The sequence below is a fragment of the Pelophylax lessonae genome, assembly GCF_965119305.1.
Source record: "Pelophylax lessonae genome assembly, chromosome: 1".
In the NCBI taxonomy this organism is placed as follows: Eukaryota; Metazoa; Chordata; class Amphibia; order Anura; family Ranidae; genus Pelophylax; species Pelophylax lessonae.
In genome coordinates, this window is record NC_138768.1 from 355,945,977 (window position 1) to 355,958,011 (window position 12,035).

Consider the following 12,035-nt stretch of genomic DNA (forward strand, 5'->3'; position numbering starts at 1 on the left):
CTGAAAATCCACACCATACATGAAACGCAGGAGCGTTACACTGGATTAGTGTAGCCCCCCAATTCTTTTGTGAAGACTGAAGATAAGAAATTATTTAACACTACCGCCTTTTCCCTGTCCTCTGTGGCCAAAACAACCCTTATCGTCTTTTATGGGGCCAATGTGTTCTGGCCTCACTGTCTTACTGTTTATATACTTAAAGAATTTCTTGGGGTTCTTTTTACTCTCTTCCGCTATATGTCTCTCGTGTTCTATTTTAGCTGCCCTGATTTCGTCTTTACATTTCTTATTACACTCTTTGTAATGATTGAATGCTGCCAATGACCCCTCAGCCTTGTATTTTTTGAAGTCCTTTTCCTTAGCATTAATATGCATTTTTATGTTGGAGTTTAGCCACCCAAGGTTTAGTTTTGCTCTTTTAAATTTATTTCCCTTTGTAATGCACTGGTCAATCCCTTTGTTAAGTATGCTTTTGAAGCACTCCCATTTTTCCTCCATGTTCTTTGTTCCCAGGGTTCTATCCCATTTGATATTTTCTAGCAGAGAGCGCAGTTTTGGGAAATTGGCTCTTTTGAAATTCAGTGTCCTTATATTGCCCTTGTGTTTCCTATTACTGTAATTAATGCTGAAACTAATTGACCTATGGTCACTGTTTCCTAAGTTGTCCCGTATTTCTATATTCGTGAGCAGGTCTGTATTGTTGGTAATCAGTAGGTCAAGAACCGCATTGTTTCTTGTTGGTGCATTCACCATCTGACCCATGAAATTGTCCTGCAAAACATTTAGGAACTGCCGAGCCTTGGCTGAATGCACGGTTCCTTCTGCCCAGTCTATATCTGGATAATTAAAGTCCCCCATTATAATGACATTTCCCATCCTTGCTGCCAATCCTATTTGTAAATTGTATAACAGTGTAAATGTGTTGTCCCTTCAAAATAACTCAACACACAGCCATTATTGTCTAAACTGCTAGCAAAAAAAGTGAGTACGTCCCTAAATAAAATGTCCAAGATGTTCACCAGAGCTTCACAGGTTGCCACTGGAGTCCTCTTCCACTCCTCCATGAGGACATCACAGAGCTGGGGGATGTTAGAGACCTTGCCCTCCTCCACTTTCAATTTGAGGATGCCCAACAGATGCTCAATAGGGTTTAGGTCTGGAGACATGCTCGGCCAGTCCATCACTTTTACCCTCAGCTTCTTTAGCAAGGCATTGGTAATCTTGGAGGTGTGTTTGGGGTCGATATCATGTTGGAATACTGCCCAGTCTCCGAAGGTAGGGGATCATGCCCTGCTTCAGTATGTCACAGTACATGTTGGCATTCATGGTTCCCTCAATGAACTGTAGCAACCCAGTGTCGGCAGCACTCATGCAGCCCCAGACCATGACACTCCCAAAACCATGCATGACTGTAGGCAAGATACACTTGTCTTTGTACTCCTTACCTGGTTGCCGCCACACACTCTTGACACCATCTGAACCAAATAAGTTTATCTTGGTCTCATCAGATCACAGAACATGGTTCCAGTAATCCATGTCCTTAGCCTGCTTGTCTTCAGCAAACTGTTTGTGGGCTTTCTTGTGCATCATCTTTAGAAGAGGCTTCCTTTTGGGATGACAGCCATGCAGACCAATTTGATGCAGTGTGCGGCGTATGGTCTGAGCACTGACAGGCTGACCCCCCATCCCATACACCTCTGCAGCAAAGCTGGCAGCACTCATACATCTATTTCCTAAAGACAACCTCTGGATATGACGCTGCGCACGTGCACTCAACTTCTTTGGTCGACCATGGCGAGGCCTGTTCTGAGTGGAACCTGTCCTGTTAAGCCACTATGGTCTTGGCCACCGTGCTGCAGCTCAGTTTCAGGGTTTTGACAATCTTTTTATAGCCTAGGCCATCTTTATGTAGAGCAACAATTATTTTTTCAGATCCTCCGAGAGTTCTTTGCCATGGGGTGCCATGTTGAACTTCCAGTGACCAGTATGAGTTAGTGAGAGGGATAACACCAAATTGAACACACCTGCTCTCCATTCACATCTGAGACCTTGTTACATTAACGAGTCACATGACACCGAAAGGGAAAATGATTAGTTGGGCCCAATTTGGGCATTTTCACTTAGGGGTATACTCACTTTTGTTGCATGCGGTTTAGACATTAATGGCTGTGTGTTGAGTTATTTTGAGGGGACAGCAAATTTACACTCGTATAAAAGCTGTATACTCACTACTTTACATTGTAGCAAAGTGTCATTTCTTCAGTGTTGTCACATAAAAAGATATTATAAAATATTTACAAAAATGTGAGGGGTGTACTCACTTTTGTGAGATACTGTGTATATATATATATATATATATATATATATATATATATATATATATATATATATATATATATATTGATAGATAGATAGATAGATAGATAGATAGATAGATAGATAGATAGATAGATAGATAGATAGATAGATAGATAGATAGATAGATAGATAGGGCGTGCAAAATTATTCAGCCCCCTTAACCACTTCAATACAGGGCACTTTCACCCCCTTCCTGCCCAGGCCAATTTTCCCCTTTTAGCGCTGTTGCATTTTGAATGACAGTTGCGCGGTCATGCAACACTGTACCTACACCAAATTTATGTCATTTTCCCCCCACAAATAGAGCTTTCTTTTGGTGGTATTTGATCACCTCTGAGTTTTTTCCTTTTTGCTAAAAAAATAAAAAAAGACCGAAAAGTTTGATAGGCAGCACTGATAGGTGGCACTGATGGGCACTAAAAGGTGGCACTGATGGGCACTAATGGGCACTGATAGGCGGCACTGGTGGGCACGGATAGGCGGCACTGATCAGCACTGACGGGCGGCACTGATGGGCACTAATGGGCACTGATAGGCGGCACTGGTGGGCAATAATGGGCACTGGTGGGCAACACTGAAAGATGGCAATGATGGGCACTGGTGGGCAGCACTGATAGGGAGGGCACTGGTGAGCAGCACTGATGGGGAGGGCAATGGGGGCTCCCTGAGCCCTGATTGCCATCCCTGGTGGCCATAGTGGGCATCCCTGGGGTCATAGGTGGGCATTCCTGGGGTCATGGGTGGGCATCCCTGGTGGTTCTAGTGGCACCCCCCGAGGGTCTGCACTGGTAATCAATGATCTGATTACCAGTGCCGACCCCCCCCCCTGTCAGGGGAGCCGCCGATCGGCGCTTCTTTACTCGTGCCTGTCAGGCACGAACTAAGGAAAGCCGATCAACGGCTCTTCCTGTTTACTATGTGACCAGCCGTGATTGGACACGGCTGGTCACATGGTAAAGAGCTACGTCAGTAGGCTCTTTACCGAGATCAGAGATGCAGGGTGTCAAGCTGACACCTCGCATCACCGATCGCCGCTCTGCTGGGGGGGCGCGCAGAGCTGTATTATCCTGCCGCCGTCATATGATGTCCGGTCAGGATAATACAACCACATTCCCGCCGTCAATTTGCTATAGGGCGGGCGGGAAGTTAATACATTGTAGCACCACCTTTTGCTGCGATTACAGCTGTAAGTCGTTTGGGGTATGTCTCTATCAGTTTTGCACATCGAGAGACTGAAATTTTTGCCCATTCCTCCTTGCAAAACAGCTCGAGCTCAGTGAGGTTGGATGGAGAGCGTTTTTGAACAGCAGTTTTCAGTTCTTTCCACAGATTCTCGATTGGATTCAGGTCTGGACTTTGACTTGGCCATTCTAACACCTGGATATGTTTATTTGTGAACCATTACATTGTAGATTTTGCTTTATGTTTTGGATCATTGTCTTGTTGGAAGACAAATCTCCATCCCAGTCTCAGGTCTTTTGCAGACTCCATCAAGTTTTCTTCCAGAATGGTCCTGTATTTGGCTCCATCCATCTTCCCATCAATTTTAACCATCTTCCCTATCCCTGCTGAAGAAAAGCAGGCCCAAACCATGATGCTGCCACCACCATGTTTGATAGTGGGGATGGTGTGTTCAGGGTGATGAGCTGTGTTGCTTTTACGCCAAACATGACATTTTGCATTGTTGCCAAAAAGTTAGATTTTGGTTTCATCTGACCAGAGCACCTTCTTCCACATGTTTGGTGTGTCTCCCAGGTGGCTTGTGGCAAACTTTAAAGGACACTTTTTATGGATATGTTTAAGAAATGGCTTTCTTCTTGCCACTCTTGCATAAAGGCCAGATTTGTGCAGTATTCGACTGATTGTTGTCGTATGGACAGAGTCTCCCACCTCAGCTGTAGATCTCTGCAGTTCATCCAGAGTGATCATGGGCCTCTTGGCTGCATCTCTGATCAGTCTTCTCCTTGTATGAGCTGAAAGTTTAGAGGGACGGCCAGGTCTTCGTAGATTTGCAGTGGTCTGATACTCCTTCCATTTCAATATTATCGCTTGCACAGTGCTCCTTGGGATGTTTAAAGCTTGGGAAATCTTTTTGTATCCAAATCCGGCTTTAAACTTCTCCACAACAGTATCTCGGACCTGCCTTGTGTGTTCCTTGTTCTTCATGATGCTCTCTGCGCTTTAAACGGACCTCTGAGACTATCACAGTGCAGGTGCATTTATACGGAGACTTGATTACACACAGGTGGATTCTACTTATCATCATTAGTCATTTAGGTCAACATTGGATCATTCAGAGATCCTCACTGAACTTCTGGAGAGAGTTTGCTGCACTGAAAGTAAAGGGGCTGAATAATTTTGCACGTCCAATTTTTCAGTTTTTTATTTGTTAACAAAGTTTGAAATATCCAATAAATTTAATTCCACTTCATGATTGTGTCCCACTTGTTGTTGATTCTTCACAAAAAATTACAGTTTTATATATTTATGTTTGAAGCCTGAAATGTGGCAAAAGGTCGCAAAGTTCAAGGGGGCCGAATACTTTTGCAAAGCACGATAGATAGATAGATAGATAGATAGATAGATAGATAGATAGATAGATAGATAGATAGATAGATAGATAGATAGATAGATAGATAGATAGATAGATAGATAGATAGATAGGTAGGTAGATAGATAGATAGATAGATAGATAGATAGATAGATAGATAGATAGATAGATAGATAGATAGATAGATAGATAGATAGATAGATAGATAGATAGATAGATAGATAGATAGATAGATAGATAGATAGATAGATAGATAGATAGATAGATAGATAGATAGATAGATAGATAGATAGATAGATATCTCAAGGTAATGAAGACTGCAGAATCTGTGGATATATAGTGAATGTATTGTATATGTGCTTAATAGAGAAGTGCACAATTATATTTTTATAAAATGCAAAATACTGTATGTAAATATTGTATTAACAGAACAAATCTGTGGATATTTACTAAAACTGGTGCACACAGAATCTGGTGTAGCTGTGCATGGCAGCCAATCAGCTACTAACTTCAGCTTGTTCAATTATGCTTTGACAATAAAACCTAGAAGCTAATTGATAACTATGTACTGCTGCACACAATGCTGTTGGCACTAGTTTTAGTAAATCTCCTCCATTGTGTCACCATTGAACAATAAATATTCCAACAAATGCATATTATATCAGATATTCATATTTGTTAATCTTTACTTAATTAACTGTAATTATTTGTATTAATTGGCTACAATCATTGTAGAGATTTCACATCATTTGAGACACCAACCCAATAATTTATAATTTTTATGTTAAAGAAATAGGGTTCTTCATCTTGACAGAGGCCATGTAGTGCAAAACTCACTGCTCAAAAGTCCTGGACACCTCTCTTTTCATTAAAAGTATTATGTAATCCCTACTGATCAAGATTTAGGAGGATGCCACAAAACCATGATCCACTGAACCTCTTTAACTGAAACCTTCCAGAACCCTCTAAAGTACACAGATTGTATTTTTCAGCTTCTAGAAAGCAGGGATCTGATGTAATAAACTCAGTGCTAGCACTATTACTAGGTAAACTAGGCAGCTACCTAGCGCGTACTGCCACCTAGGGCGCAGCCATGCCCACTTGTTTCCCTACTCTCCACCAGCTCAAGATAACATTTCAAGAGATAATCAGATGTAAACAAGGGTAGATGTGAGCCCTGTATCGGTCAGGATGTCAAAGCTGCAGACAACAAAAGCACGTAATCTGTAGCTTACAAGTGATTTTCCCCTATGCTCCGCTCTCTGATCTCGTCACCCCGTAAGACCAGCCGTGGAGACCACTGACAAGTGACCCTATGTCATCACTCCAGCAGGCACACCCCCAATGACTTCATGCAGAAGTCATTGGCTCGGCGCAGGTGATTGACATTGGCTCTGAGGCACTGACTTGTGTTGTAATTGGTCACTTGCTGTTGTTCTCCTTTCCTTGTAGATGTATGTGTGTATCTGTTGCTACTGAAACTGGACTGACCATGTCACAAGAACAGTGTACAGCTTCTTGTGCCAGTTGACAACAGGGTGAGTGTGCTTTCAGGGGGTGGGGGAAGGTGGGCAGAGGAAATAAAAGCAAACAAGGCAGCTACTGGTGTCATTTAAGGTTGTAAGTTCAGTGACAAATCAGAGCTAGACAGGCTCTCTGGAATTCTGTGACCATTGGCTTTGCAGCTTCTGTGATGGTGGGCATGTATGTAAAATGCCACGTGTGTGTGAGCCAGCCTGGGGCTGGGACATTGTATGACTGCTAGGGTCATCAGACATTCATCACAAATATTTTTTATAATGGCACACAGTGAAATTAAAGAAAGTGCCATTATACAAAAACTAAAAACAAAAACATAAATATGTTGCCCTATGTTCTACTGCTTTTAAAAATGTTGAAGTTTTATTTATTTTTACTTTTTTTTTTGGGGGGGGGGCAAGTACCTGATCTTGCCTAGGGCACAAAATAGTCTAGCACTGGCCCTGCATAAACTGCACAACACAGAGCAGAGAGCTAAGTGTAGTCTTAAACCAGAGTGGAGGGAATGCACACACTGCCTTTACACACTCCCACTGGGAAATATGCACGTTGTCTGTTCAGTGTGGCTGTCAATCACTTTCTGTGTGCTGGGAGCAGAGAGAGAGGTGGAGCATTACTATGAATTGCCTGATGATCGAGAAAACTGCCAGAAGTGACACATGCATATTGCAGGGGAAGGAGAGGGTGGTCAGGATCCACAATAAGTGCTATGGATTGAGCCAGGTACACACTATATGAGGATATAATTTGTTCATTTAGCATTTCATAGGTTAACAATCAAGTCCAATTTTATTTATAGAAGCTTAACTAAGTATCAGGAGAATGCTAACATCATGTTCTTTATGGCAAAGTAAGTTTAGGCAATCAAGTCTTTGACCTTTGGTCTTACATTGGGGACACAATGGAACTGACATGTCAGCTGTGTCCTCCTGAGGATTCATCAAACATTGGACTAGTGAACTGATCTCATGTGACTTCATGTAGAAGCTGAATACAGCTAACACATGACAAAGAGTTTAATCTTGCCGTCCACAGCCACATAACAAGTTTTGACTTCCCTATAACTCCACAGGCGATTATTCTTTACTATGGCTCCATGTAGTGGTTGGCTGAGATGATACTAGTCACCACCAGCCAGGGTGAGTGAATGAGATACAACCTTTCTAGTAAGGAATCCTATTGGAACATGGTTATTGTAGAAGGTGCTGCAGTTATTTATTTTTTTTTTTTTTTTTATGGTTCTTTTTTTATAGCCAATAGGAATAATTAAAAAAAAAAAGAGCTTCCTCTTGCAGGGGCAAGAAAAGTTCTTGATTAGTAGGATATAATGCATGTCTTAATGTACCATCTGATCTGTTCTTATGTAGAGGAGAGGGGGAAATTTGAATGAAAATCACTCTCCCTAATTATTCATCTGACATTAAAAGAGAAGTTTGGTTTTACAAAAAAATTAATCAATCATACTCATCTAGGTAGATACAGCATTGGTTCGATACTGAATCTGTCCCTCGCTGCCTCTAACACTGAGAATCAAGTGACCAAATAATGGCTGATCGCTCAGTTCTCGGTCTTCAGTGAGCAGAGAGCAGTAACTGTCAGTCACCGCTCTGTACTCTGCCCCTCTGGCACTCACTGGAGTGCCAGGCTGTGGAGGGGATGGGAGCAGCTGGCTCAGGCTCTCAGTGGCATGCTTTAACAAACAGAGTGTGAATTCCCCAACAAAAACAGGAAAAGCTCTGATAATGTAGAAAATTATTCTTTGAAGTAAATGTCTGTATGGATTATATAAACCAATATAATAGTACATGCAGAAAAGAAAAAGAAAGTAAATTGTATGCCAAATTAAAACAACAGTCTTACAGTTGTGAAATGCAAAGAGGGACTTGTTTCAGGATATTACAAGTATGTAATTTGTGTAGTGCTATCAGGAAGTTACAAAGATTATTGGTTAACTTTTGGAAAGATATTGAAATAGTGATATTTTGACAAGATTACACATTCACAAAAAGAGTTGGTTATCTTTACTTATTTTCATGTGCTAAAGTTGTAAAAATCCTCAAGAGGTATTGGAGATACTTAGGCTGGACATTTTCAACCAGTTTAAAGTGGTAGTATACTCCGCTTTTTAACTTTTACCTACAGGTAAGCCAATAATAAGGCTAACCTGTAGGTAAAATTAATATCTTCTAAACCTGCAAAGTTTAGGAGTAGTGTTGAGCGAACACGGATTGTATTATTCGTGTTCGTACCGAATAATTGGATTTTTGTTACCCGAACACGGACCCGAAAACTTTACTGTATGTTCGGGTAAAAATCCATGTTCGGTCATTTTATTTCCGGGTTTGTATGTATTGGCGCGCTTTTAATGGTGGGCTTTCAACAGCCAATCAACAAGCGTTTAACTGGTGTGCCTTAAGCCATCCCAGCCATGCCTACAAATGTATAAGTAGCTGTGATTGGCCATCTGAAGCATGTGACCAAGTCTTTATAAGTTCGAGACCGAGCGCCGCTGCGTCATTATGCTGTAGTACAGGGACAGAGCACACATCATACGTGCTGGCTGCTGATTAGGGACAGACAGGAAAAAAATCATATTTTGTCCGAAAAGAATTGAGGGACAGATCAGAGTGCTGCAGGCAGGGCGAGATATAGGCATTTTAGGGCGAGGCTGGAGATATTTAGGGTCAGTGTTCTACAATCGATTTTGCTGTGTGGGGGGTTTGTAGTGCCGGCAGTGACCGATCTTATTAATTCTTTTAGGGAGAGGCTGGAGATATTTAGGGTCAGTGTTCTACAATCGATTTTGCAGTGTGGGGGGGTTTGCAGTGCCGGCAGTGACCGATCTTATCGATCCTTTTAGGGAGAGTCTGGAGATAGGCAGGTGTCAGTGGTCCACATCGATTTTGCTGTGTGTGGGGTGGTGTGAACACAATCTTTTTGCCCACTGAGGAGGAGGGAGAAAAAAGTATTTTTTATCAGTCAGTTGTGTGCAGCGTTTTTCTTTCAGTGCTGCTGTGCTGACTGTGATAATACACTGCTGTGTTCACACATGTGCTATTATTGAGTGATTTCAAAAGTTATACACTTTTTTCTATTCCACTATTCAATATACACCCTTGGGTTAAAAAAAATTAAATTGTGGCATAGTCTGTACTAATCTAGTTATAAATTGCAAACTTAAAAGGGGAATTTTCTTTTTTTTTCCCTCCATAGCCTGCAGCAGAGCTGACTGATATAAGACACTGCTGATCACATGTGCTATTGATAAATCACCAATTTTATATCATATTTTCTATTCCGCTATTCAATCTACACCTTTGGGTAAAAACAATTCAATTGCGGGATAGTCTGTATCGGTACGTGTGAGATACACCTTTCCAATTTTTGGGGCGCATCTCATACTGCCGAGGATTTGAGGGTGCTTCAGTGTGCCTCCTGCCTGTTCCGAACTCCTCCTACTCCTCATCCTGCCTTTGGGGGTACAAAAATAGTAATTTGGGCCTAGTCTGGGTCTCTACGTGTGAGATACATACACTTTTTTTTTGATAATATTTTCTATTCCGCTATTTAATCTACACCTTTGGGTAAAAACAATTAAATTGCTGGATAGTCTGTATCGGTACGTGTGAGATACACCTTTCCAATTTTTGGGGCGCATCTCATACTGCTGAGGATTTGAGGGTGCTTCAGTGTGCCTCCTGCCTGTACCGAACTCCTCCTACTCCTCATCCTGCCTTTGGGGGTACAAAAAATAGTAATTTGGGCCTAGTCTGTGTCTCTACGTGTGAGATACATACACCTTTTGATATCATATTTTCTATTCCGCTATTCAATCTACACCTTTGGAGTAAAAACATTTAAATTGCGGGATAGTCTGTGTCGGTACGTGTGAGATACATACACCTTTTGATATCATATTTAGTGTTGAGCGAACACGGACTGTATTATTCGTGTTCGTACCGAATAATTGGATTTTTGTTACCCGAACACGGACATGAACACTTTACTGTATATTCGGGTAAAAATCCGTGTTCGGTCGTTTTATTTCCGGGTTTTGGCGCGCTTTTCAAGGTGGGCTTTCAACAGCCAATCAACAAGCGTTTAACTGGTGTGCCTAAGCCATCCCAGCCATGCCTGCAAATGTATCAGTAGCTGTGATTGGCCGTCTGAAGCATGTGACCAAGTCTTTATAAGTTCGAGGCAGCGCCGCTGCGGCGTCATTCTGCTGTTTAGATCAGGGAGAGAGCACACATCAACGTGCTGGCTGCTGATTAGGGACAGACAGGAAAAAAAAACATTTGTGTCCGGATAGAATTGAGGGACAGGTCGGAGTGTGTTAGGCAGAGCGAGTTGTAGGCATTTTAGGGAGAGAGTCTGCTGATTTTAGGGACAGTGCGTTTTACAAACTACAATCGACATTGCTGTTTTGGGTGGGGTTTGCAGTCACCCGATCTATGATCTTATCAATCCTGTCAGGGAGAGAGTCTGCTGATTTTTAGGGAAAGTGTGTTCTACAAACTACAATCGATATTGCTGTGTGGGGTGGGGTTTGCAGTCCCGATCTACGATCTTATCAATCCTGTTAGGGATAGAGTCTGCTGATTTTTAGGGAAAGTGTGTTCTACAAACTACAATCGATATTGCTGTGTGGGGTGGGGTTTGCAGTCCCGATCTACGATCTTATCAATCCTGTTAGGGATAGAGTCTGCTGATTTTTAGGGAAAGTGTGTTCTACAAACTACAATCGATATTGCTGTGTGGTGTGGGATAGGAGATGGGCAGGTGTCAGTGATCCACATCCATTTTGCTGTGTGTGGGCTGCAGTAAACACAATCTTTTTGGGGTGCAGTGAACAAAATCTTTTTGGGGTGCAGTGAACGCAATCTTTTTGGGGTACAGTGAACACAATCTTTTTGGGGTGAAGTGAACACAATCTTTTTGGGGTGCAGTGAACACAATCTTTTTGGGGTACAGTGAACACAATCTTTTTGGGGTGCAGTGCACACAATCTTTTTTGCCCATTGAGGAGGAGGGAGAAAAGTATTTTTCTATCAGGCACTGTGTGCAGCCTTTTTCCTTCAGCTGTGCTGTGCTGAGTGACTGATCATACACTGCTGTGTTCAGTTCACATGTGCTAATATTGAGTGGTTTCAAAAATCATACACTTTTTTTCTATTCCACTATTCAATATACAGCCTTGGGTTAAAAAAAATTAAGTTGTGGCCTGCAGCAGAGCTGAATGATATTTGGGGTTTTTGGGGTTCATCTCATACTTCTGAAGATTTGAGGGTGCTGCCTGTTCCATACTCCCCCTACTCCTCATCCAGCCTTTTAGGGGTACAAACAATAGTAATTGGGGCCTAGTGTGGTTGTGTACGTGTGATATACATACACTTTTTTGGATCATATTTTCTATTCCGCTATTTAATCAAAAACCTTTGGGGATCAGTTAAATTGGGGGATAGTCTGTGTTGGTACGTGTGAGATCCACCTTTCCAAGTTTTTGGGGTTCATCTCATACTTCTGAAGATTTGAGGGTGCTGCCTGTTCCATACTCCCTCTACTCCTCATCCAGCCTTTTAGGGGT